The sequence below is a fragment of the Corythoichthys intestinalis genome, chromosome 13 (assembly GCF_030265065.1).
Source record: "Corythoichthys intestinalis isolate RoL2023-P3 chromosome 13, ASM3026506v1, whole genome shotgun sequence".
NCBI classification, from domain to species: Eukaryota; Metazoa; Chordata; class Actinopteri; order Syngnathiformes; family Syngnathidae; genus Corythoichthys; species Corythoichthys intestinalis.
In genome coordinates, this window is record NC_080407.1 from 2,816,966 (window position 1) to 2,843,496 (window position 26,531).

General features: G+C 38.9%; 1 protein-coding gene across 3 annotated transcripts in view; it reads left to right on the plus strand.

Moving 5' to 3' along the window:
* The window catches only part of large1 (LARGE xylosyl- and glucuronyltransferase 1), a 164,832-nt gene that overhangs the window by 24,791 nt on the left and 113,510 nt on the right, over positions 1-26,531 (plus strand). The gene's annotated exons all lie outside the window — the stretch shown is intronic.

A 26,531-nucleotide genomic window follows, 5' to 3' on the forward strand; every position in this document is an offset into this window, starting at 1 on the left:
CGTAATTAATTGCAATTCAAACCATCTATAAAGTATGCCATATTTTTCTGTAAATTATTGTTGGAATGGAAAGATAAGACACAAGACGGATATATACATTCAACATACTGTACATCAGTACTGTATTTGTTTATTATAACAATAAATCAACAAGATGGCATTCACATTAACATTCTGTTAAAGCGATTCATAGACAGAAAGGCTTGTAGTTCTTAAAAGATAAATGTTAGTACAAGTAATAGAAATTTTATATTAAAACACCTCTTACTGTTTTCGTTTAATAAAGTTTGTTAAATTTTCAATCAAAAATTAAACGAATAGCTCGCCATTGTTGATGTCAATAATTACACAATGCTCATGTGGTGCTGAAACCCATAAAATCAGTCGCACCCAAGCGCCAGCAGAGGGCAAAAAAACACCGAAAAACACAAGTAACAAGTGGACATTACACTGTGCTGTCATTTTAATCTGTTTGAGCGGGGCATGTGCGTTAAATGCGTCAAATATTTTAACATGATTAATAAAAAAAATTAATTGAAGACAAATTATATGAATATACTAGGGCTGTCAAACGATTAAAATGTTTAATCGAGTTAATCACAGCTTAAAAATTAATTGTAATTAATCACAATTCAAACCATCTATAAAATATGCCATATTTTTCTGTAAATCATTGTTGGAATGGAAAGATAAGACACAAGAAGGATAAGTACCGTATTTGTTTATTATAACAATAAATCAACAAGATGGCATTAACATTAACATTCTGTTAAAGCGATCCATGGATAGAGAACTTATAGTTCTTAAAAGATAAATGTTAGTACAAGTTATAGAAATTTTATATTAAAACCCCTCTTAGTGTTTTCATTTTAAGAAAATTTGTAAAATTTTCAATCAAAAAATAAACTAGTAGCTCGCCATTGTTGATGTCAATCATAATTATGGTGCTGAAACCCATAAAATCAGTCGCGCCCAAGTGCCAGCAGAGGGCGGCAAAACACAAAAAACACAAGTAACAAGTGGAAATGACACTTTGCTGTCATTTTAATCTGTTTGAGCGGGGCATGTGCGTTAAATGCGTCAAATATTTTAACATGATTGACTTAAAAAAAAATAATTGAACAAAAATTATATGAATATACTAGGGCTGTCAAACGATTAAAATTTTTAATCGAGTTAATCACAGCTTAAATATTAATCGTAATTGATCGCAAATCAAACCATCTATAAAATATGCCATATTTTTCTGTAAATCATTGTTGAAATGGAAAGATAAGACACAAGAAGGATAAGTACTGTATTTGTTTATTATAACAATAAATCAATAAGATGGCATTAACATTAACATTCTGTTAAAGCGATCCATGGATAGAGAACTTGTAGTTCTTAAAAGATAAATGTTAGTACAAGTTATAGAAATTTTACATTAAAACCCCTCTTAGTGTTTTCGTTTTAATAAAGTGTGTAAAATTTTCAATAAAAAAATATACTAGTAGCTCGCCATTGTTGATGTCAATAATAATTATGGTGCTGAAACCCATAAAATCGGTCGCACCCAAGTCCCAGCAGAGGGCAGCAAAACACAAAAAAACACAAGTGGAAATGACACTTTGCTGTCATTTTAATCTGTTTGAGTGTGGCATGTGCGTTAAATGCGTCAAATATTTTGACGTGATTAATTTTAAAAATTAACGCCCGTTAACGCAATAATTTTGACAGCCCTAGTATAATATTTAAAACGTCTCTGAAGTTTAGGTCCTCATTAATCAGTTAAATGTCCAACGTAATATTATATACAGTGCGTATAATGTAACGTTTTTGAGCAGTGGTTTGAAGTACAAGTTTTGATTTATCACACAAGCATGCTGGCAATTCAAGACGCTAGCACTTTAAATCTTTCCATTTAAATGAAGAAAAATGCCATGAATCTTTTGCAATCTTACATTGTGCCACAAGAGGGAAGCAAACAGAACCACGACATCTCACACGACTTTCACCTATCAGAGCATGATGTGCAAACTTAATGTTTTGTGAAATCCATACGTTTTTTTTGGTCGTGCACATCGCTTTTCACGCCTGCTCGGTTTTGTCGAACAGTTGTCTATATGTGCATCAGATGCGTATCTGATTTATCTCCACTTGAAAATAGTGTTTTAAAAAAAAATGAATACCTTATTGTACTTAGTAAGGGAAAAAAATCCCATTAATAGACGTAGTTACGCAGTGTTTCGCCCAGCTTGTCAGTGAAATTCAGGCTTCTAAACCTCTGTAATGATGAGTAGATCACTGTAGATGACAGTGTTACATCGTGTTGAATTTTTCCAAAGCTGTTACAGTATGGGGTTGTTTTAAAAACACGCATTGTAGTTTTTTTTCCTGTTTGACAGAAAATAAAGTACCAGAAAATGGTTGCTTGTTGTGATGGAGGTTTAGTTCGCTGTGCCCTTCTAGCCTTCATATTTTGATTTTTTTTTTTTTTTTTTTTTTTTTTTGCTCTTAAACTTGCAAGTCATATGCCTATTGCAGTGAAATTGCAGTTCAAGTCTCAGCAACACACCTAGGAATTGTTTGAAATTGTGAGTAAGCTTCAATAAATTTTTACTGTCTATTTTCATGTACATTTGAAGTGATATACAGCAATAACATGATAAGACACCTGCGGGGTGACCCGATAACTAGTTTGTTGTACAGCGTCAACTTTAATATTCAGAACAGGGGCTCGCACCTCATTGTTGTGAATTGGGGAGCTGCAGCCTACAAATAATCATAATAAAAACGTCAAATTCATTATCTACCGCGATGATCACAAAGTGTTTATCTATTGTTCTCGTAGCAACACAATGCATCTTAATTTGGTTCCCATTATGTGGCGACTGTAAATTTTTACACTTTCTTGGCAACATCAAGTAACTTGATAATTGCGGGTTATAAACGAAACCATGCCATGCTGATTGATTTGCCTTGGTTGAAATGATTATTCTTTATGGCAACGCCGCCTAACTCTGCTGACCGACCTGGGGAGCAACTGGAAAACACATTTCATAATTAAAACAATAATCAGCGCTGATTGTTTCCGCAGTCGAGCTATTTACTTGGTAAAACAATTACACTGTAGGACTCCAATTAGTGTTTCAAAGTGATTATACTGTAGTTTCCCAGTTATGCGTCCCTCACTAGTTTGGAGTTGGTCATCTTGGAAATGAGTTGCCTATTGACCACCAGGTAATTGTTTTGTGTAGGGGTCAGTGCGTTTTCCATTGATTCGAAGCAAATAGCTGCTTTTGTTTTATAGCACAAGAGGGAATCGGCACTGTATTATTTAGTTTTGTTTTGCTTTGCTATTTGGTGGCCAGCTTTGAGACCTCTGCACCCCCGACCGTATATAATCTTTTACTGCTGTCACATTCGACATACCTGAAATTATGTTTCCGTATGGACCGGCCAAGTGAAACCACCTATTGACTATGTACATACAACTTTAATGAAAACATTGAAGTTTCAGCCAACACAGTGAATTATTGCACAGTTGCTCAGCTGGGTCAGTCACCTTGAGATAATCAGAAGCCATTCGCCCTCCCTTCATCCCGACATTGTGTAGTCAGGCTGTATTACTTGTCCATATTATTTCTGTTTGTCTTCATTAATGAGAGTGTATACCAACTCTCGTGGGGATGTATGGGCGAACGGCAAACAAGCCTGTTCTGTCCACTGCTTCATTGATTTCCCTGTTCATGCCCGCCGGCATTAAACAGGCACATTTCAAGTGATGCACTCATCACCATGTAATCACTGTGGATGGCTAGCAACTTAACGTTGGGGACGACATCCAAAATGTAGTTCGATGACGCCGACGGAGCACTTTGACCTTTTTTCCGAAACCTACCTGACTGTTCGCCCTTATTATTGTCACTCTAGGCTGCTAAGTTTGAACTTCACCCTGAAGAGCTGACATTCTGTTATATAGCTTTCAAAATAGCGCTACTGTGGTATGTGCAAACAATATGGCGTCTCTCACCGTGTTGTCCTTCCAAGGGCGTAGGTTTGCATCGGGACGGTAGGGACATAACGCTACCAACTTTTCAGGATGCTCAAATTGTCCCCACCAACTTTTAAGCAACCTTATTTGCATTTTATAATGAGTTAAATAGGTATTCAGATTGCCTTCCCATATGTTGTCAGGATACAATTGACCCTACCATTATTAAGTAAATTATTTTCATTATGTTCAGACTTATACAGTATTTACTAGGGTTGTTCCGATCATGTTTTTTTGCTCCTGACCCGATCCCGATCGTTTTAGTTTGAGTATCTGCCAAACCCGATATTTCCCGATTCGAATGCTTTTTTTTTTTGTTCCCGATTCAATTCCAATCATTCCCGATAATTTTTCCTGATCATATACATTTTGGTAATGCATTAAGAAAAAAATGAATAAAACTCGGCCGAATATATACATTCAACATACAGTACAGAAGTACTGTATTTGTTTATTATGACAATAAATCCTCAAGATGGCATTTACATTATTAACATTCTTTCTGTGAGAGGGATCCATGGATAGAAAGACTTGTGACTTTGTATATCGTGACTAAATATTGCCATGTAGTGTATTTGTTGAGCTTTCACTAAATGATACTGCAGCCATGCCCCAATGCATGATGGGAAGTGGAACCATGATGGGAAGTGGAACCATGACTGTGCGTAGTGCCAGCAATCCATATATCTTCTCTGCCTTGGGAAATACAATAAGGTGTTAAGAAAAAGATTAAATGCGACCTTGCTTCCCCACATTGCTTTCCATGATATTTCTAATCGTAGGGAGCGGGATTGTAAGGCTTTAGCCAATTACAATAAGCCTCCAAAGGCTGCCAAAATTCACTCTACTTATTTTATGCTGCCTTTTATTTCTCTATATAGGTACAATGGCACCATTACAGATTGAGCGCGATAATGCATGAGTGGGTAGTGCAATGCATGCATGCATTAATTGCGTTAAATTTTTTAACGTGATACATTTAAAAAACGTATTACCGCCGTTATTGGGATAAATTTGATAACCCTACCTTAAGCCTAAACTAAAGACTCTGGATGAGTGTAATTTATTAAATCTGTAATGGTAAATACAATTAGAAAACGATTTAATTTATATATATATATATATATATATATATATATATACTGTATATATATATATATATATATATACTGTATATTAATAAAAAGGCATGGCCTATATTTTTTTGCCGATTCCGATACTTTGAAAATCCGATCGATTGGGACATCTCTAGTATTTACCCCTTTTTCTCTTGCTGAATGTGCTGGTCCATTCCCCCCCCCTCAAACTCACGTTTGATTGGCTGATGACTTGACTTCCCACCCACACACGCACTGACCTGAGCCCCCTTCAAAGAGGAGGTAATATTAGAAGTTTTTTTTCAGCCAGCAGCAGCCACTTTAAGTATGTAAAAAGTAGGGCTGTCAAACGATTAAAATTTTTAATCGAGTTAATTACAGCTTAAAAATTAATTAATCGCAATTCAAACCATCTTTAAAATATGCCATATTTTTCTGTAAATTATTGTTGGAATGGAAAGATAAGACACAAGATGGATATATACATTCAACATACGGTACATAAGGACTGTATTTGTTTATTATAACAATAAATCAACAAGATGGCATTAACATTTACTAACATTCTGTTAAAGCGATCCATGGATAAAAAGACTTGTAGTTCTTAAAAGAAACATGTTAGTACAAGTTATAGAAATTTTATATTAAAACCCCTCTTAATGTTTTCGTTTTTATAAAATTTGTAAAATTTTCAATCAAAAAATAAACTAGTAGCCCGCCATTGTTGATGTCAATAATTACTTACACAATGCTCATGGGTGCTGAAGCCTATAAAAGTGCCAAGCGCCAGCAGAGAGCGGCAAAACTCCATAAAACACACAAGTGAGCGTTTCACTGTACTGTCATTTAAATCTGTCTGAGCGGGGCATCTGCGTTAATTGCGTCAAATATTTTAACGTGATTAATTTTTAAAAATTAATTAACGCCCGTTAACGCGATAATTTTGACAGCCCTAGTAAAAAGATGTCAATGTTATGGAGGTGGGGAACACGTCACTAATTTTGCTACTGAAATTTTGCTACAAACGGCATCAGAGTTTGCATAACATTAAACTGAGTACATTTGCTAACCTGCAAAACTTGAGTAGGAAGCTGCTTAGAGAGAAGTGTCCTCCACTTTTGTATGTATTTTCTGCTGTTAACGTAAATTAAACTGTGGGAAATTCAGTGAACCGAGGTTTACCCCCTTCTACCCGATTTTCATTTTTGTGGTCTTAAAGCAACACTTGGTAACTTTTCACTTTTGGTCGATTTTAGCGACGCTGGTGGACAAAAGCGGTACTTTTTGAAGACTGGTTTTCCCATGAGGACCAGTGCATGAGCGTATAGTGTCTTCCTATGAGGGGCGTAACAAAAATTAATGGAGAAGCACGGGTATGACTCAATACAGATTTATTTTGCAATGATTAGTTAGTCTATCAATTAATTAGGTTCATATTCGTGAGAAATGTAGCCCTGACCCCCGTTTACCCAATCTGTTTGGTGTTATTAATGTCCCGTCCCCAGCAAAAAATGTACATGCAAGTTATGCTGTTACGTCCTCCCAACCAATGTTGAGCCCAAACCTACACCCTTGTGTCCTTCCAACTGTTTGCTGGTTTGGTGAGACTGCAATGAGCATTGAGATGATAAACAAGTCATTTGCTAGAGTTAATTGGAACCGCATGATAGCATGTCCCTCACTGAATTTATCACATCGACCAGATTACTATCACTACCATGAGAGACTCCAGCATGGAGCTTCCAGATGATATATTGACGTTTGCATCCAAGCGTTTGGCTTTTATAATTCGGCATATCTCACAAGACAATGTTTTCTACTGTTATTGTCACGTGCCGAGCGGTCCGCACGAAAGTTGGGAGATCTTGACGACATTATCTGTTATGACAGCCAGACGAATCTAATTTAAATGGATGGCGTTGTCTAATAGAAGAAGGATTTTGAGTGGATTCCATAGCCCGGAGCAGCCTATATCCGATTGGGCGTCGGGAACACATCTCATCATCGCTGCATTATTATGCGCAAAGGACCCCGTACCTCTGAGCAAACTCATCACATAGCAGGATGAAAAAAAAAAAAAAGTCATTACGATGCAATAATTCAGATGGCGATGGAATAAAATCTGGCTATTATAGTTACTAATGACTAATTATGTTGATATTGGTTACTGAGCAGGCCATGACTGGAGCAGGGTCAATGGGCTTTTTCGTGTCGCAAATTGGTCAGTCTTAAAATAATGTTTCTATGAATGTTCTCAACTCTTGTTTTGATACTAAGCAATACTGCAGTAAAGAGCTGTTCTGTTTCTAAGTATGGTTGCTGTCAGATCAATTACTACATTACAGGATTAATCAACAATCAATCTAATGGATGATCACGCTCCACCAAAAAGGTCAGAACTGGGACTTTGCAATGCATACAGTGGGGCAGATAAGTATTTAGTCAACCACTAATTGTGCAAGTTCTCCCACTTGAAAATATTAGAGAGGCCTGTAATTGCCAATATGGGTAAACCTCAACCATTAAGGACATAATGTAGAAAAAAAAAAAAAATCACATTGTTTTTTTAAAGAATATATTTGCAAATCATGCTGGAAAATAAGTGTTTGGTCAATACCAAAAGTTCATCTCAATACTTTGTTATGTACCCTTTGTTGGCAATAACGGAGGCCAAACGTTTTCTGTAACTCTTCACAAGCTTTTCACTCACTGTTGCTAGTGTTTTGGCCCATTCTTCCATGCAGATCTCCTCTAGAGCAGTGATGTTTTGGGGCTGTCGTTGGGCAACACGGACTTTCAACTCCCTCCACAGATTTTCTATGGGGTTGAGATGGTGTTATACTTATATAGCGCTTTTCCACCTTTCAAAGCGCTCAAAGCGCTTTACACTATCTCGCCATCCACCTACTGGTGACTCAGCACCAGGAGCAACGTGGGGTTCAGTGTCTTGCTCAAGGACACTTAGACGAGTTCATCAGGGCAGAGAATTGAACCCACAACCTCTGGGTTGGGGGACAACTACTCTACCACTGAGCCACGCCACCGCCAGATCTCCAGAGATCTGGAGACTGGCTGGGCCACTCCAGGACCTTGAAATGCTTCTTACGAAGCCACTCCTTTGTGGCCCTGGCAGTGTGTTTGGGATCTGTCATGCTGAAAGACCCAGCCACCTCTCATCTTCAATGCCCTTGCTGATGAAAGGAGATTTTCACTCAAAATCTCTCAATACGTGGCCCCATTCATTCTTTCCTTTACACAGATCAGTTGTCCTGGTCCCTTTGCAGAAAAACAGCCCCAAAGCATGATGTTTCCACCCCCATGCTTCACAGTGGGTATGGTGTTCTTTGGATGCAATTCAGTATTCTTTCTCCTCCAAACACGAGAACCTGTGTTTCTTCCAAAAAGTTCTAGTTTGGTTTCATCTGACCATAACACATTCTCCCAGTCCTCTTCTGGGTCATCCAAATGCTCTCTAGCGAACCGCAGACGGGCTTGGACGTGTACTTTCTTCAGCAGGGGGACACGTCTGGCAGTGCAGGATTTGAGTCCCTGGCGGTGCATTGTGTTACTGATAGTAGCCTTTGTTACTGTGGCTCTCTGTAGGTCATTCACTAGGTTCCCCCGTGTGGTTCTGGGATTTTTGCTCACCGTTCTTGTTATCATTTTGACGCCACGGGGTGAGATCTTGCATAGAGCCCCAGATCGAGGGAGATTATCAATGGCCTTGTATGTCATCCATTTTCTAATAATTGCTCCCACAGTTGATTTCTTTACACCAAGCGTTTTACCTATTGCAGATTCAGTCTTCCCAGCCTGGTGCAGGTCAAAATTTTGTCTCTGGTGTCCTTCGACAGCTCTTTGGTCTTGGCCAAAGTGGAGTTTGGAGTGTGACTGACAGAGATTGTGGACAGGTGTCTTTTATACCGATAATGAGTTAAAACAGGTGCCATTAATACAGGTAATGAGTGGAGCCTCGTTAGACCTCGTGAGAAGAAGTTAGATCTCTTTGACAGCCAGAAATCCTGCTTGTTTGTAGGTGACCAAATACTTTATTTTCCACTCTAATTTGGAAATAAATTCTTTAAAAATCAAATAATGTGATTTTCTCTTTTTTTTTTTCTCCACATTCTGTCTTTCATGGTTGAGGTTTACCCATGTTGACAATTACAGCACTCTCTAATCTTTTCAAGTAGGAGAACTTGCACAATTGGTGGTTGACTAAATACTTATTTGCCCCACTGTAGTTGGGACTTGACTATTAAGTCAATGTACACTCAGTTTAAGCTAATATTGGGTGCAGAAGTCATAATCGTGCTTTTTATTTGGCTTGAATAGTCAAAGACTCGCATTGCCCTCAACCTCCTTTGAAAACTAAACAATGTATTTCTTGGCAGAATGTTTCCACTCTTATTTGCGTGCGTTTTGAATTCTATTTGATCACGAAGTGGTTTTTGTGGTTCTAAAGATATTAGGGTTTGCCTGAAGTAACCTTGTTAGCCCACGAGCTACTTTAGCCCAGACAGTGTTTGACACAAATGCAGTGAAAGCTTTGAGTGCATACATTAATATTCACATATTTCTTTTCTGTCAAATCCACACCTACGAGATCCTGAGGGAGGGTGAAGCGAAGTAGCAACTCGTGGCATTAGTCCACATGCAGCAGCATTTCTTGGAGCTAAGTACACAAAGCAGGCCACGGAACACTGAGAGCATTGCAGTTTTCCTTTGAACGATTTGAGCCTGCATCACAGTAACTGTATTGCTTGTTCTATCCTCTATTGTGGCGGCTTTCCCATTAACCTTTGGCTTTGCGTGTATGATCCTAGGATTATCTCGATTCTCTATACAGCCAAATGTGGAATTAAACAAATGTGTCAAAATGCTAATCATGTTTAGCCGTTTTGCTGGGTTGTGAACGTTGCTTAGATGTGTAATTCAACATTTAGCAGAGATTGATAAAGATCTCATTTTGATTGACGGCTGGCGGTTTGAGCTTGATGTGTTCTTGTGGTTTCAGTCATGACCAGGGGTGAAAGTGGGCGGGAACAGTCAGTTCCGGTATAAGATTCAGGGCCGGAACGCAGTTCCGGTATACGGTGCTTTGATTCCGAAAATATGACGGCAACTGTCAAAACGCTATGTAAAAAAAATAAAAATAAAATAAAAAAATATAAAGCTGCCACACATGCATTTCATCTCCAAGAAGAAAACAATTTTCCAACATCAGATTTACATAAGTGTTAACAACAAGCATAATAAAGTGCTTGTGTAGCATAATCGGTTTCCACCGATATTTATTTTATTCCACGGACGGCATGGAGGTTTACCCAGTTGCTGCAGTTATCAGAGTCTGACAATGACGAGTCACGTCAATGTGCGAATGCACGCAGCAAGCAAAACTCCTGGGCTCATTTATCCTTCAATTGGCTGACATATTGACATGTCATCACCAGACATAGTTAGCTCTGATTGGTTCAAATGTGCATCTTTTCTGAAACAGCAAAAAACAAAAGGGCAATGCAACAGAAAATGGATCAAATCTTTAAGAGCAAGGAAAGAGTTAAGGTGGCTTATTTATCATATTTAGTTTTATTTGCTCTGATGGGGAGGTTCAGAACATCTTAGCTGTCAATGTGCACTTTGGAATTATATTTGTTCATTTATGTTAGGCTACTTATTCATTTCCTTATGATTTAAAAAAATCCATGTTTGCGCGATTTTCAAAATATATTCAATTTCACTCTGCATAATATGTCATTTGTAGTTATTTTTCTGAATGTATGTTACTTATATCTTTATTATTTAAAAAAAAAAAAGAATGTTTACATTATCTTCAATTTTAATATACAACCTATGTCCTTAAGTAGTTAAAATTGAGATTGGCGTTTAGTATGTGAGGAAATGAGGGAAAATAAAAATTAGGAGATGGAGGTTGGGTTATAGCTGTTTTTGTTAATTTTTATTTTGCAAATTGTTGAAAAAATACAATTTTGAAATGAAAATCAGTTTTTGTATGTGTTATAGAAATAACTGACCAAATGTTTTCTTTGCATTTCAGTAGTTTTGATCCCCCCACCCCCCCAAAAAATAAAAAATAAAATAAAATAAAATTTCTGGCTCCGTGGCGACCTTCACGCCAGGGAGTTCTGGCAAGAAATTCTAACCACTTTCACCCCTGGTCATGACCAAGGGCGTAGATTTGCATAGGGACGGTAGGGACATAACACTACCAACTTTTCAGGGTGCTGAAATTGTCCCCACCAACTTTTAAGCAACCCTATTTGCATTAGATAATGGCTTCAGTTATATAGGTCATTTAGATTGTCTTCCCATGTTTTGTAAGAAGAATTGACCCGACCATTATTAAGTGAAATACAGCACTTTCATTATGTTCAGACTTATATTGACCCCTTTTCACTTGCTGAATGTGCCAGTCCCCTTTTTCCCCCTATAGCAAGTTTGATTGGCTGATAACTTGACCCCCCCCACACACACACACACACATTCACAGCCAAACAGAAATACAACATGCCACCTTCTCTGCCCCCTTTGAAGACGAGGGATATTAGAGGTTTTTTTCCTGCCAGCAGAAGTCGCTGTAAGTAATATAAATAGATGTCAATGTTGTTGAGGTGGGGAACACACCAATAATTTTGATACTGAAAGTCCACCCTGCATCAGAGTTAGCATAACATTAATCTGTAAGAATTTCTCGAACTGAAGGAGGTAGCTGCGCTGAGAGAAATATCCTCCTGTATGTTTTCTATTCTTAACATTAATCAACCTGGAAGAAATGTAGTAAAGCAAAGATTACCCCTTTATAGATGGATTATAGAATTGATGATTAACAAGTTTGTATTTCTTATGTATATTCTAGGGCTGTCAAAATTATCGCGTTAACGAGCGGTAATTAATTTTTTAAATTAATCAGGTTAAAATATTTGACGCATTTAACACACATGCCCCGCTCACAGATTAAAATGACAGCACAATGTAATGTCCACTTGTTACTTGTGTTTTTCGGTGTTTTGTCGCCCTCTGCTGGCGCTTGGGTGCGACTGATTTTATGGGTTTCAGCACCACATGAGCATTGTGTAATTATTGACATCAACAATGGCGAGCTACTAGTTTCTTTTTTGATTGAAAATTTTACAAATTTTATTAAAACGAAAACATTAAAAGGGGTTTTAATATAAAATTTCTATAACTTGTACTAATATTTATCTTTTAAGAGCTACAAGTCTTTCTATCCATGGATCACTTTAACAGAATGTTAATAATGTTAATGCCATCTTGTTGATTTATTGTTATACAAATACAGTACTTATGTACAGTATGTTGAATGTATATATCCTTCTTGTGTCTCGTCTTTCCATTCCAACAATAATATTTTATAGCATATTTTATAGATGGTTTGAATTGCGATTAATTACGATTAATTAATTTTTAAGCTGTGATTAACTCGATTAAAATTTGTAGTCGTTTGACAGCCCTAGTATAGTCATATACTTTGTGTTCAAATATTGCAATTTAAATTTGCTAATAAAATCCAGACATTTATTCTGAGAGTTTTCAAAATGTTTCTTTGGTAGTTTTTGAAGACAAAGGTTTGAATTGGTGTATCACCTGAACCAATACACAGGAAGGTTAGTAGCAGTCAATACAGATTTAATTTGTCTTAATCATTTAGCCTATCAATTAATTAGGTTCATATTGGTGAGAAATGTAGCCCTGACCCTCGTTCACCAAGTCTGTTTGGTCTTATAAATGTCCCGTCCCCAGCAAAAAAAAAAGTCAATATGCAGGTTATGCTGTTATATCGTCCCTACCAATGTTGAGACCAAACCTACGCCCTCGGTCATGACAATACGATTGTTTCTCTGTGACATTTGAAGAATACGGTGACTGTATGATGTAACATTTGTACTGGTAACATTTAAACATTGTTTTTTAATGAGATTTTACAATGATGGCCAATGCTGCTGAAATCAACCCTGACATTCAAACGGGACCAAATGGCCACTTGCTCCATCATCATCGGGTGCCGTTGTCACGTAAGAGTCATTCAGCAACTGGTTAGCAGGCTGGTTTTGGCTTTCATGTTCTTCTCTTATTTGACCAGCTGTCTACTGTGTGAATCAGCTCTGAAATGTTCAAGGCCTGTTAATTTTAGTTCCCATAAACCAACACGACTACAGACTGTGTGGCCCTGGTCACAATTCTAAATTAGTCTTGGTTCAATATGAGCTTAAAAAGTATGTAAAAAATAAATAAATAAATAAACTGAATCGGGGAACTGTAGTAAAGTCCAACTTCTACTGTGTCAGACATGTACAGTGGGGTAAATAAGTATTTAGTTAACCACAAATTGTGCAAGTTCTCCCGCTTGAAAATATTAGAGAGGCCTGTAATTGTCAACATGGTTAAACCTCAACCATGAGAGAGAGAATGTGGGGGGGGGGGGGAAGAAAGAAAATCACTTTGTTTGATTTTTAAATAATTTATTTGCAAATCATGGTGGAAAATAAGTATTTGGTCAATACCAAAAGTTCATCTCAATACTTTCTTATGTACCCTTTGTTGACAATAACGGAGGCCAAACGCTTTCTGTAACTCTTCACAAGCTTTTCACACACTGTTGCTGGTATTTTGGCCCATTCCTCCATGCAAATCTCCTCTAGAGCAGTGATGTTTTGGGGCTGTTGTTGGGCAACACAGACTTTCAACTCCCTCCACAGATTTTCTATGGGGTTGAGCTCTGGAGACTGGCTAGGCCACTCCAGGACCATGAAATGCATCTTACCAAGCCATTCCTTTGTTGCCCTGGCTGTGTGTCCGGGATCATTGTCATGCTGAAAAACCCAGCCACGTCTCATCTTCAATGCCCTTGCTGATGGAAGGAGATTTTCACTCAAAATCTCTCGATACATGGCCCCATTCATTCTTTCCTTTACACAGATCAGTCGTCCTGGTCCTTTTGCAGAAAATACAGCCCCAAATCATGATGTTTCCACCCCCGTGCTTCACAGTGGGTATGGTGTTCTTCGGATGCAATTCAGTATTCTTTCTCCTCCAAACACGAGAACCTGTGTTTTTACCAAAAAGTTCTATTTTGGTTTCATCTGACCATAACACATTCTCCCAGTCCTCTTCTGGATCATCCAAATGCTCTCAAGTGAACCGCAGACGGGCCTGGACGTGTATTGGCTTCAGCAGGGGGACACGTCTGCCAGTGCAGGATTTGAGTCCCTGGTGGCGCATTGTGTTACTGATAGTAGCCTTTGTTACTGTGGTCCCAGCTCTCTGTAGGTCATTCACTAGGTCCCCCCGTGTGGTTCTGGGATTTTTGCTCACCGTTCTTTTTATCATTTTGACGCCACGGGGTGAGATCTTGCATGGAGCCCCAGATCGAGGGAGATTATCAGTGGTCTTGTATGTCATCTATTTTCTAATAATTGCTTTCACAGTTGATTTCTTTACACCAAGCGTTTTACCTATTGCAGATTCAGTCTTCCCAGCCTGGTGCAGGTCTACAATTTTGTCTCTGGTGTCCTTGGACAGCTCTTTGGTCTTGGCCATAGTGGAGTTTGAAGTGTGACTGACTGAGATTGTGGACAGGTGTCTTTTATGCCGATAATGAGTTAAAACAGGTGCCTCGTTAGAAGAAGTTAGACTTCTTTGACAGCCAGAAATATTGCTTGTTCGTAGGTGACCAAATACCTATTTTCCACTCTAATTTGGAAATATTTAAAAATCAAACAATGTGATTTTCTGTTTTTTTTCCCACATTCTGTCCCTCATGGTTGAGGTTTACCCATGTTGACAATTACAGGCCTCTGTAATCTTTTCAAGTACAGTAGAACAACTTGCACAATTGGTGGTTGACTAAATACTTATTTGCCCCACTATAGTTGGGACTTTACTGGCTATTATTAAGTCAATGTACACTCAGTTTAAGCTAATATTGGGTGCAGAAGTCATAGTCATGCTTTTTATTTGCACAATTAGTGGTTGACTAAATACTTGTTTGCCCCACTGTAAATGTTTTGAATTCCCAGCAGTGTCCGAGAGGGTCTTGCAACTGCTGCTAAATATAACAAAGGAGTTATTTGCTTTGAGTAACTTTACCGCCGTCTCAAATAGATGTTTGTTTTCTGTGTGCTCATCTGTCCGTGGTGCCAGTGATCCAATATGTCAGCACAGCGAGACTGCCAAGTAGAAAGCATCTCATCAAAATGTTGCGCTTTTTAAAAGACGGACTGTATCAGCGACGCTAGGCAGAAATTGTATCCCAGGCGGCTCCCGTAAATGGCCGTCTGTTGATGAAGGCCGAAATTTGAGCGGTATGATGAATGCAGTTTGAAGGCGAAATGAAATGAAGTTCGTCAGATAGCAAGCTGCTCTTAGATCAGAGGGTCAGCACACCACATGGTGGATAAACAAATGAGCTCATTTTGAATTTGGACAGAAGGGTAATCGCCATTCGTACTGCAGACACTATATGCGTTGCCAGGTCCGTAGTCATCTGAGAGTTCATTAGTCGTTTTGAAAATCACTTGTGACAATAAAAGACAAAACTTTTTAAACAACCTTTGTATCATTGTTGTGGATTGTGAATGCACATTGAGCCAACTTTTTCCCTAATCTTACCGATTTTGCTTGACTGGATATTTGAATAAGGCGTGAACAGTGTTGTTAATAACGGCGTTACAATATAACGGCGTTACTAACGGCGTTATTTTTTTCAGTAGTGGGTAATCTAATTAATTACTTTTCTCATCTTGGCAACGCCTTTACCGTTACTGAGGACGGAAAGGCATGCGTTACTATGCGTTACTATATCGGTCGAAAAGTCTGAGGGAGACGGACTCACCGAGATGACAGAGCAGAGCAGGAGTTGGGAGGAGGCAAGAAAGTTGTGACGCCGAGCAAACGCGTCGATGCTAGGTAGCTCCAATAATACATGTTGTAGCCGATTGCCTACAAACTACGCCCGCATGTTATGGTAGTTATGGTAGACATGGTAGATATCACATGTACTGTATATAGATATAACTAGATGCAAAATGACAGACATGGCACTAAATGCGTTAGTAGACAGCCGCCATCTTGAAGCAGTAGACTTTTTAGGACGGCTCTGTTGTAGAGAACTTTCCTAGCGAACCTAAGTAACTTTTTATATAAAATACTTCTAAATCGGCAAAATCTTGACTTGAATCTATCTTTAAATGATGAAACAGTTTTAAAACTTTCATATGTCGAAAGTAGAGAGAAGGGAACTAATGCAATAATGGGAGCAATTCTAACAACTTTTAACAGTTGATTCAGGGTAAAGAGTAAATTAGGGTAAAGAATTGGGCTCGGGCCAATTGTACCAACAAACTTCACATAGCGTGGCCAATGTTTTTTTTTTTGTTTGTTTGTTTTTTTTTGAGGAAAAAAAAAAAAAAGTAATTATCACCAATTACTTTGCCAAGTAACTAATTACTCTTACATTCAGGTAATTGAGTTACTAACGCAATTACTTTTTGGGAGAAGTAATTTGTAACTATAATTAATTACTTTTTTTCAGTAAGATTAACAACACTGGGCGTGAAAGCATACGTTTTAAATGAGTGGCCTTGGAAACTAACAAACTGACTGGATTCCAGTTGACGAAGGCACTCTGAAAAGATTGCGAGTCACAAGGTTAACCCTATTAGATAGAAACAAAAACATCCACCCACATCTACAGGCAAGTTCGATGCTGTAATTACTGAGTATACAATGCATATTCTTGCTAATGCAAGAGCGCAGGGGAAGGTCAGATTCCAGAGATCTTTTTGTTTTAAATGTGAACCACTCAACCAAAAACTATTATGCATTTTTATGCTTAGTGGAAAAACAGTGTGCTATCATTTCATTCTCTACATTTGTGTACTCCTCAGGCACAATAGTGCTGCACTCAAATAATTACGCTGCCTACCGCATGTATACTTTTGGCGGGGGCTTCAATCTGACATCTTGAGACTCAAACAAATGATTCAAATTATTATTAAGTGATGTTGCGGGTAGCGTGCCGGCACTGCACACCCCCACCATCCGATCCAGGCCACAACACTTAGCACACGGGGTAAAGTAGGGCACGAGACTAAAAACAGAAATGTTGTCGTCGGTGTCTTCTTCATTCAATCATCGGAATGCCGGGGTGTAGAGTGACAGTTACAACACGGGATGCAGTGTTAAAGGGATCCTCTATTTTTAAGACAAGTAATTCTTAAAAGATAAATGTTAGTATGAGTTATAATTAGGGTTGTTCCGATCATGTTTTTTTGCTCCCGATCCGATCCCGATCGTTTTAGTTTGAGTATCTGCCGATCCCGATATTTCCAGAGCCGATTGCTTTTTTTTTCTCCCGATTCAATTCCAATCATTCCCGATAATTTTTCCCGATCATATACATTTTGGCAATGCATTAAGAAAAAAATGAATAAAACTCGAATATATACATTCAACATACAGTACATAAGTACTGTATTTATTTATTATGACTATAAATCCTCAAGATGGCATTTACATTATTAACATTCTTTCTGTGAGAGGGATCCACGGATAGAAAGACTTGTAATTCTTAAAGGATAAATGTGACTTTGTATATTGTGACTAAATATTGCCATCTAGTGTATTTGTTGAGCTTTCAGGAAATATACTGTAGCCATGCCCAAATGCATGATGGGAAGTGGAACCATACTGTGCGTAGTGCTACCAATTGATATATCTTCTCTGCGTTGGGAAATAACATAAAGTGTTAAGAAAAAGATCAATTGTTACTTTGCTTCCCCACATTGCTTCCCATGATATTTCTAATCAAAGGGAGAGGGATTGTAAGGCTTTAGCCTTTTAAAAAAAGGCTCTAAAGGCTGCCAAAATTCACTCTACTCATTTTACACTGCCTTTTATCTCTCTAAATAGGTAAAACGGCGCCATTTCAGATTGAGCGCGACAATGCGTGAGTGGGTTAAATATTTAACGTGATACATTTTTTTAAAAATTAATTACCGCCGTTATCGGGATAAATTTGATAACCCTACCTTAAGCCGAAACTAAAGACTCTGGATGAGTGTAACATATTATGTCTGTAACGTTAAATACAATTAGAAAATGATTTAATTAAAATATATATATATGTTAAAAAAAGGCATGCCCGATATTTTTTTGCCGATTCCGATACTTTGAAAATGACGTGATTGGACCCGATCGATCGGGACATCTCTCGTTATAATGATTTGATATTAAAACTCCTCTTTTGAATTGTAAAATTATTTTAAGTGATTCTTGTTACGTCGCAGTCCGTGATGTCACCAGGCCCGTTGCCGAAATTCCAGCGTGTAACCCGTTAGCTTTCCCAACATGTCGTCGGTTCTTCCCTTCCTATTTGAACCAGATCTGGAAAGTGAGGAGCAGGACAGCACTGTCGGTCGTTCATAAGACGAGCTTCAGGGGAAAATGAGCGCAGCAAATACCTGATAAGACAAAAGTCAGGCAAAAGTCTCAATGACAACAGAGCGACAGAGCGTGTATGCTGTTGGGAACTCCAGTTGGGAGCGAGAGTGTATGCTATTGGGAACTCCGGTTTTATTAGTAGATATTCAAGGTAAGCATATTGCGTTTTCAAACTTATCCCAATATAATTATGTAGATTGTAAGCATCCAGAGCTGTCATGTGCTTTACATACAGTACAGGCCAAATAGCACACCTTGTGTAATCGATGTTGTGTACATTGTAACGCGTGGTAGGTAGGATACGTGTATAAAAGTACCAAAAAGGGGAGAAGCTTCCACCTGTGCAAATTTTATTCACAAAAAATATTTCCACCTTGACCACTCTTCACTCGGGAGCTCAGCAGTACGCAAACACGCGTTCCCTGACGAACTCCAACATTGTTGTAAGGTCCACGTCAGAGTCACTGTCGTCACTGTAGCGTGCCATAGTGCTTTGATTATTTGGTATGATTTGGGGAAAACTCCCCGGAAGAATAATCAACAAAAAAGATAGCAATAGTAATCTAAATCCGCATTTTTTACTCTCTCGAAGATCCAGGAATTAGACCGATCCCATGGCAATGTTGCAGCCGCGATCAGGCCGTCGATTCCACAAAATAGACTGATCCGAAAAGCCGCTGTGTGACCGACGAGTAAAAAAATAATACAGATCCGAAACCAACATGGGACCGTCGGATCCAGAAAATAGACGGATCCCTTACTTGACTGAGGATCCAGGAAAAATGTTTGGGCGCCAGTTGTAACGCGTGGTGGGTAGGATACTTGCATACAGGGACCAAAAAGGGGGAGAAGCTTCCACTTATGCACATTTATTCACTAAAAATAATCATTCCACCTTGACCACTCTCTTCACTCCCCTTGTTTCCATTTGACTGGAAATTGCATCCAAAAGCAGCCCATCGTGGCATTTTACTTCGCGAGTTTAGGCAGCAATAAGCAATTGTTGAACACGCTACACATTTGGAAAGATCCCAATGACGTCATCACTGTGAGCCCGCAAACCACGGCGCAAACTAACGGTCAAAATATGTAGTAAATATTATAAAATATTGTCATTGATTTGACATTTTATGTGTTTCTAACAACATATTTTAGTACAAGAGAACAATTGTGGTTTATTAGAGCCTACGTGTATTTAAGGTAGGCATGTGCCGGTTACCGGTTTCACGGTTTACCGTGGTGTGAAAACGTCGCCGTTTCAAAACCACTAAAATTTTCCGTCAGACCGTAGTGCGGTATTCACTATTTTTTATGTGTCAAAAATGCAGCCAGAAGTGGCTTGGCGTGGCAGCGCTCACCCCCTCCCGTTTGTTGATGTGTGTGAAAGTGACGCTATCGGCTAGACAGCCAGTGAACCCAAAAACAAATACTCCAAACATAAGGCGTACTTTTTTTCAATTTATCGAGCTCTCAAATCGTGGTAAGGGAAATATACAAAATGAATACATTTAAAATGTTGTACAATTGTGTTTTTCCATGTGTGAGTAGCTTCAACAGATTAGCACCATGAAAATTTCGCCAAAAAGAAAACACACATTTTCCTTTCAAATTCAATATACAAGCTAACTAAAAGCTTACAAAGACAAATGTTAGCCTAGTCTTAGATGGGAGAGCAACTTCGTCGAGTGAGAAAACAAGCATGATTCGTATGAATGAAGGGGAAACAGGGATAGCATCAAAGATCGCTAATTGCGAAAGATGCTCTTGCCCTAAGCACAAATCCACGTTCGCTGGATCAAGGGGAGGTCTCACTCCCAATGTTTTTTTTTGTTTGTTTGTATGTTTGTTTGTTTAGATGAAACCTTTCCACAACAATATTTACACTTTAAACTAACTTATACATTTTTAACCAACGTATTAACTTATGAATTCTTTGATTTTTAACACATAGGCATGACATCATGTAGACTAGAGCTGACACAGTGGCTGAAAATGGCGAAACCTCACTTGAGCTTTTTCACCCTCAAAAAAAAAAAAGTCATGCAGTAGAATTTTTTTTAAAAATTTATTCAGATGTGTTTTTGCTTTTTTATAGAAATTATTTTGTTCTTGCTCTAATCCTGAGCAACTTGAGCTGTGGCTGTGGGTATAGTCTATAAGTTGTATTTATTTTAATTTTTATTTAAAAAATATATTTTTTTATTAATGATTTATTTTAACAATGCATCCATGTTCCAATTTGCAACTATGTTCTGAAATTTTTTTTAAAATCCTGTTCAATGGGGAAAAAAAAATTTTTTAACCCATACATCTCAAAATAACACATTTTGGAGCTATAATTGCAATACCGTGATACCGTGGTATTTTTGCCCACGGTTATCGTACCATCAAAATCTCATACCGGCACATGCCTAATTTAAGGTAGATGATCACTTTAAAAAAAAAAAAAAAAAAGCAAAAAACAATGAGCTCATTGATCCTTTGCTATCTGAATGATGAGGAGAGCATCCAGACACATCATAACAAACAAACATCCATTATTATATGAACCATTATGTGAACAGCCGTGCCCTTATCTCAGGAGCTGGCATATCCGACGGATGTAACCATTAACAAAATGATTCTCCTGACAGCCAAAGATGGGGGGATGGGGGAATAGGAACAATCCTTTATTTCTCGAGAGGGGAATTCAATCTACACCTTGTATTTTTTTTTAATCACATACAATTAGACATGAATAATCAGATCATGCAGTAGGCACTAAAGGATCGAGCGAGGAGGCTGTGCAAATGGTGTCATGCCCCGGAGGAGTTTGTCAGGAAGCAACCTGGCATGCTCGTAGCAAGACCCAATTTCCATATTTTCGGTTTGTCGGTGTTTGATTCGCAACTGTCGAGTTCCCACAAATGCCACACTGATCGAAGAAGTAAAAATAATAATAGAGATATAAAATATAAATGTAATACGATAGGAAATATCCTTTCAGAAACATGCCATGCTATCTAAAGGGGAGGGTAGCAGAAGCGAGATAAAGTAACTATGATTTAAACTGAATCTTACCTCTGAAGACTGTCGGTTTACATCAGTAGCGCACAGGCCACAAATCGCCTCGCATTTTCCTCATATGACTCTCGCCTTTTGCACTTCAAGTCTCTTTCATCCCATTCCGTGCACTCAACCACTGTGATTGGATTTTAGTCTCTGAGTGCTGTTGAAATGTTATTTTGACTTCACCCCGCGTCGGGACACACCGATGACTAAGTCTTTTTCTGCTACTATCTTAGTATAATTGTCGTTTGAGATAACAAACATTGGGAATTAACAGAACTGGAGTTCAGGCCAGATTCCGAATGATTAGGCCAGCGTTTTTCAACCGGTGTGCCGTGAGAGATCGTCGGGTGTGCCGCGAGAAATTATCAAATATCACATTTTCATTTTCTAAACGTCGTTGGGCGGCATTGCAGTAGGAAGGAATGAGTAGGTAGAAAGTTCTCAGTCGTGTGCAGATTAGCAAAGTATTACTCGTGTCGCGTTCAAGAACTGCTCGGATTTCTAGCCATCAGCCACCTCGCTGTCCGCGACAACGTGGACCCCAGCAAGTTACTTGTTTAGAATCGTCAAGTGTTGATATACAAGAACGTTTCCTTTCCGTTTCATCCATATGTGACGACCGTCAATCCCCCCCGTATTTAATTCCAACACATTGTCGAGGACAGCAAGTTGGCTGATGGCTAGAAATCCAAGTACCATAATTTTCCCACTATAAGGCGCACCTGACTATAAGCCGCCACCCACCAAATTGGAAACAAAAACGGCATTTATTCATCGTAAGCCGCACTGGACTATGAGCCACAGCTGTCCTCACTGTATTATGGGATATTTACACCAAAAGATAACACTTGGTTTGACAGCGGCATCATACGACTCTAAGACCAAAATGAACCACCATGAAGCTTCAAGAAGCTTCATTTGGCCACCTGCTCGCAACACTGTTGTTGTCCAACGTGCCTCCTAGCATGCATTACAGCGCTACAGATGCAAATAACAATCAAAATTCATGTTCTTTGCAAATTATTTCTTCGGTTACTGTTCCAGTTATTTAATTAATTGTACGTTATGGTATTTGGTAACACTTTATTTGACAGAGGCGGCATAAGACCATCATTGCACAATCATAATTATGACATTACACTGTCATAAGCATTATTAAATGCTTATAATAGTTGTCATTTAGTGTTATCCGGGAAATGATCTCACTTTTGAATGGATGCAAATGTTCATAGATAAACCGCACTGGACTATAAGCCGCAGCTGTCCTCACTGTATTATGGGATATTTACACCAAAAGATAACACTTGGTTTGACAGCGGCATCATACGACTGTAAGACCAAAATGAACCACCATGAAGCTTCAAGAAGCTTCATTTGGCCACCTGCTCTCAACACTGTTGTTGTCCAACATGCCTCCTAGCATGCATTGCAGCGCTACAGATGCAAATAACAATCAAAATTCATGTTCTGTGCTAATGATTTATTCTGTTACTGTTCCAGTTATTTAATTAATTGTAAGTTATGGTATTTGGTAACACTTTATTTGACAGTGGCGGCATAAGACCATCATTGGACAATCATAATTATGACATTACACTGTCACGAGCATTATTAAATGCTTTTAATAGTTGTCATTTAGTGTTATCCGGCAAATGATCTCACTTTTGAATGGATGCAAATGTTCCGAGCTGGACATGAATGGAGCTGGTGACAGGATTTGTCGGATGACACTAAATGACATCTGTCATATACATTCATTATATGGCAGTCTTATGAAGCCTCTGTTAAACAAAGTGTTACTTATTAACCCAATAAATCAACAGATAAGCCGCACTGGACTATAAGCCGCAGGCTTCAGAATGACGGAAACATGTAGTGGCTCATAGTCCGAAAATTACGGTAGCTCTTGAGCAATTACGTCATCTCCAAACGAAACACCTGTCGCTTCAAAACAAGTCGATGGGCTATTTTGTTTGCCTACATGAAAACACAGAGAAACACTGAACTTTTGGGAGAAAAACTGCAAAGGTAAATAAGCCATCAAAGCAAGTTACCTTGTTGCTGAACTTGTTGCTAAATCCAAAACGTTCCACACTGCGGCAGAGAGATTAAATCTACCTGCCTGCAAAGCCATTGTCAGCGAGATGCTCGGCCCTATGCGTTTAAAGACATTGCTAAAGTCCTCGTCTGGTAATTCTGAGCTTTTCAAGCCTAACTGCTATAAAAAATAAAAACAGAGAGAGACTGACAGCTGTTGACGAAAATTCCTGCCAGGATATCGGATTTGTGTTCATCTAAGATGGCTCAAGTTTCACACTGAGTAATGTTGGCGTTGGCTCTCGACCTTCATCGCCGCGCATTCTTTTTCTGTTCTGGAGGCTTTACTAAAAACTGAGTCGACACACAAATACTGAGAGTCTCAGGGTGCGGTCAAACAATAAACACATGTTTTAATGAATGAGGCACACACATTACAGTATCTGACTCCAATATATACCTCACATTTTACCATCTAGTGGGCGTTTACTTTACTCATTCAAAACATTGGTCGACAAGGAACAGTTCTGGGGGTTTTGTTGTGGCTTCCCCTGATTGGATGAACAAAGACTTGAGTAGACTGAGGGGGGTTCATGATACACCTTTGTGGTCTTCAAAGGACTAAGATAACTGAGCTTACTCTTATATCACCAAATGCTATATGTTAAAACTAACCAGAATGTGAATGCATGATTGCTTTGACTAATAATAAAAGACTACATAATGCATACAAGGGAACATATAACAGTAAGTATAAACATTGAGAAATTATTTCTTAACTAAATATACTGGACAGAAAGTAATTTTGGAACAGTTTTGGTTTGTGGTGTGCCGCGAGATTTCTTCCAATGTAAAAATGTGCCGTGACTCAGAAAAAGTTGAAAAACACTGGATTATGCAAGAAGCGTGACGCCAGTTTGATTTCTAGGCAAACAAACATGTTACTGTAGTGTCCACCTGCCCTTAGTCCTGGTCTCTCGTTCCGCTCTAAGGCCGGCATTTTCGACCTTAATGAAGACATTTTAAATGCAGACCACAGTCCTTGCCGCCCACTCTGATTCCAGTTTTAAATGCACTCCTGGGAGGCCATCCTGTCTATTACGCTCGCAGCCAAGCCACATTGGTCTTTTCAGGTTGAACGTGTTTGTGCATATTTTCAAAATGGGAGCCAGACGCAACACCTGCAAGCAGGCGATGCCTCTTAAAATGAAACGGATGACCAAATAGCGAACATCTGGCTTTGCTCCAGTTGTACAGATTACAAAAGGGGGGGAACTTGACTTTGTCAAGCGTCTGCATCGGTGCGACTGGTGGTCATTTTGAGTCACTGTTGACATAATGAATGATGGGAACATGCATGCAGTGACAGGCGACAGGGAGCGAGTGCGTTAATTGATTTTTTTTTTCTTTTTCTTCAAGGCCCTTGGTGGCTGCGTACCAATCGGTTAGCACATTGTTGACATATTGATCACAGATCTACAGGAACTAGGGAATGGAGTAGCACAGTATGCACTTTAGCAATGTACGGCAGTCGCAAAACATTTTCCCCATTTCTCCATCCTTGGCAAAGAATCAATGAGGTATTAAATAGTATAATTAAACCATAAAACCTGGCAAGGAACCCCGTTTGATTAGTTATTTTACAGCAGTTTTCCAATTACAACTTTTCCGACGTGAGCTGAATATTTGGACTTGGAACTCTGACTAATTAGTTTGAATAATTAACAACCTAATGTCACCGGGCTGTCGGAGGGAAAGCTGTCAACCGACTGAATCATCCTTTGAACATAGTTTTAATTTCAACAAAAAAAAAGTTCACTGTGCGGCATTGAATGACACTTGATTGAAAATGGCTTTGAGGTGACGTGAAATCGTATTAGCGGCGGGCGGCACAGGAAGTCGATTTGCGTCGCCCTGCTCTTGGCCGCCGAAGATCCGTGTGCGTTTTCACCTCCAAATGCCTTTCCGCACTTCCCCGGCTCCAGTGACATCCATAATGTTAGAGCTGCCTTTGTACGGCAGCGCACACGTCCCTCCCTACCATAACAGAATACTAATGAGTATACAAGCTTAATGAAATGAGGACAGCCCCGCCTGCGCAATCAATATATTTTTCTCTTTCACTGTCAGTGTGGCAGAAGTCATTTAGTCCGCCGAATTCTCTCTACTCCTTTCTGCAGGGTGTTGATTGTTTTGACCCGTGGCCACCGTTGATTATCATGTTGAGAGAGAGTGAGAGAAAGTCGTCTTTTCGGCTAGCGCAGAAGAGAAACAGCTCACCGTTGTCCTGCTGCCTGGGTAGGCGGCAGTCGTAGACTCGCTTTTGCCTTCAATATTCATCCTGGATTGTGGGTGGACTTTCTGCTCTATTCACTTCTGCACATGAAATGCTATTCAAGTTACTTCTTTTCTGAGTCACTCGGCTTTCTTGGTAATGTTGAAGGACACATTCTGTGTCTTATGAAACACGATAAAGTGATGAAAAGGTGGGGAGGGAAAATGTGAACAGTTTCAGAAAATGCAGCAGTATCTGGATCTTAAAGGGATCCTCTATTTTTAAGACAAGTAATTCTTAAAAGATAAATGTTAGTATGAGTTTGTTACGTGCCAAAGACAGCTCGCGAAGGGCGTAACATAAAACAAGCCACACAAATGTACGAGTGGACACAAATTTATTTACAGAACAATCAAACTCGCAATGAATATGTACAGAATGCCGACGAAGCGTGACTTCAGGGTAAGCCCAGGCCAAAACAACAAACAAAAGGAACTACACTTAAACCCATCTGCTAACTAAACCCTGATCATGTAAAAGGAACAAAGAAAAG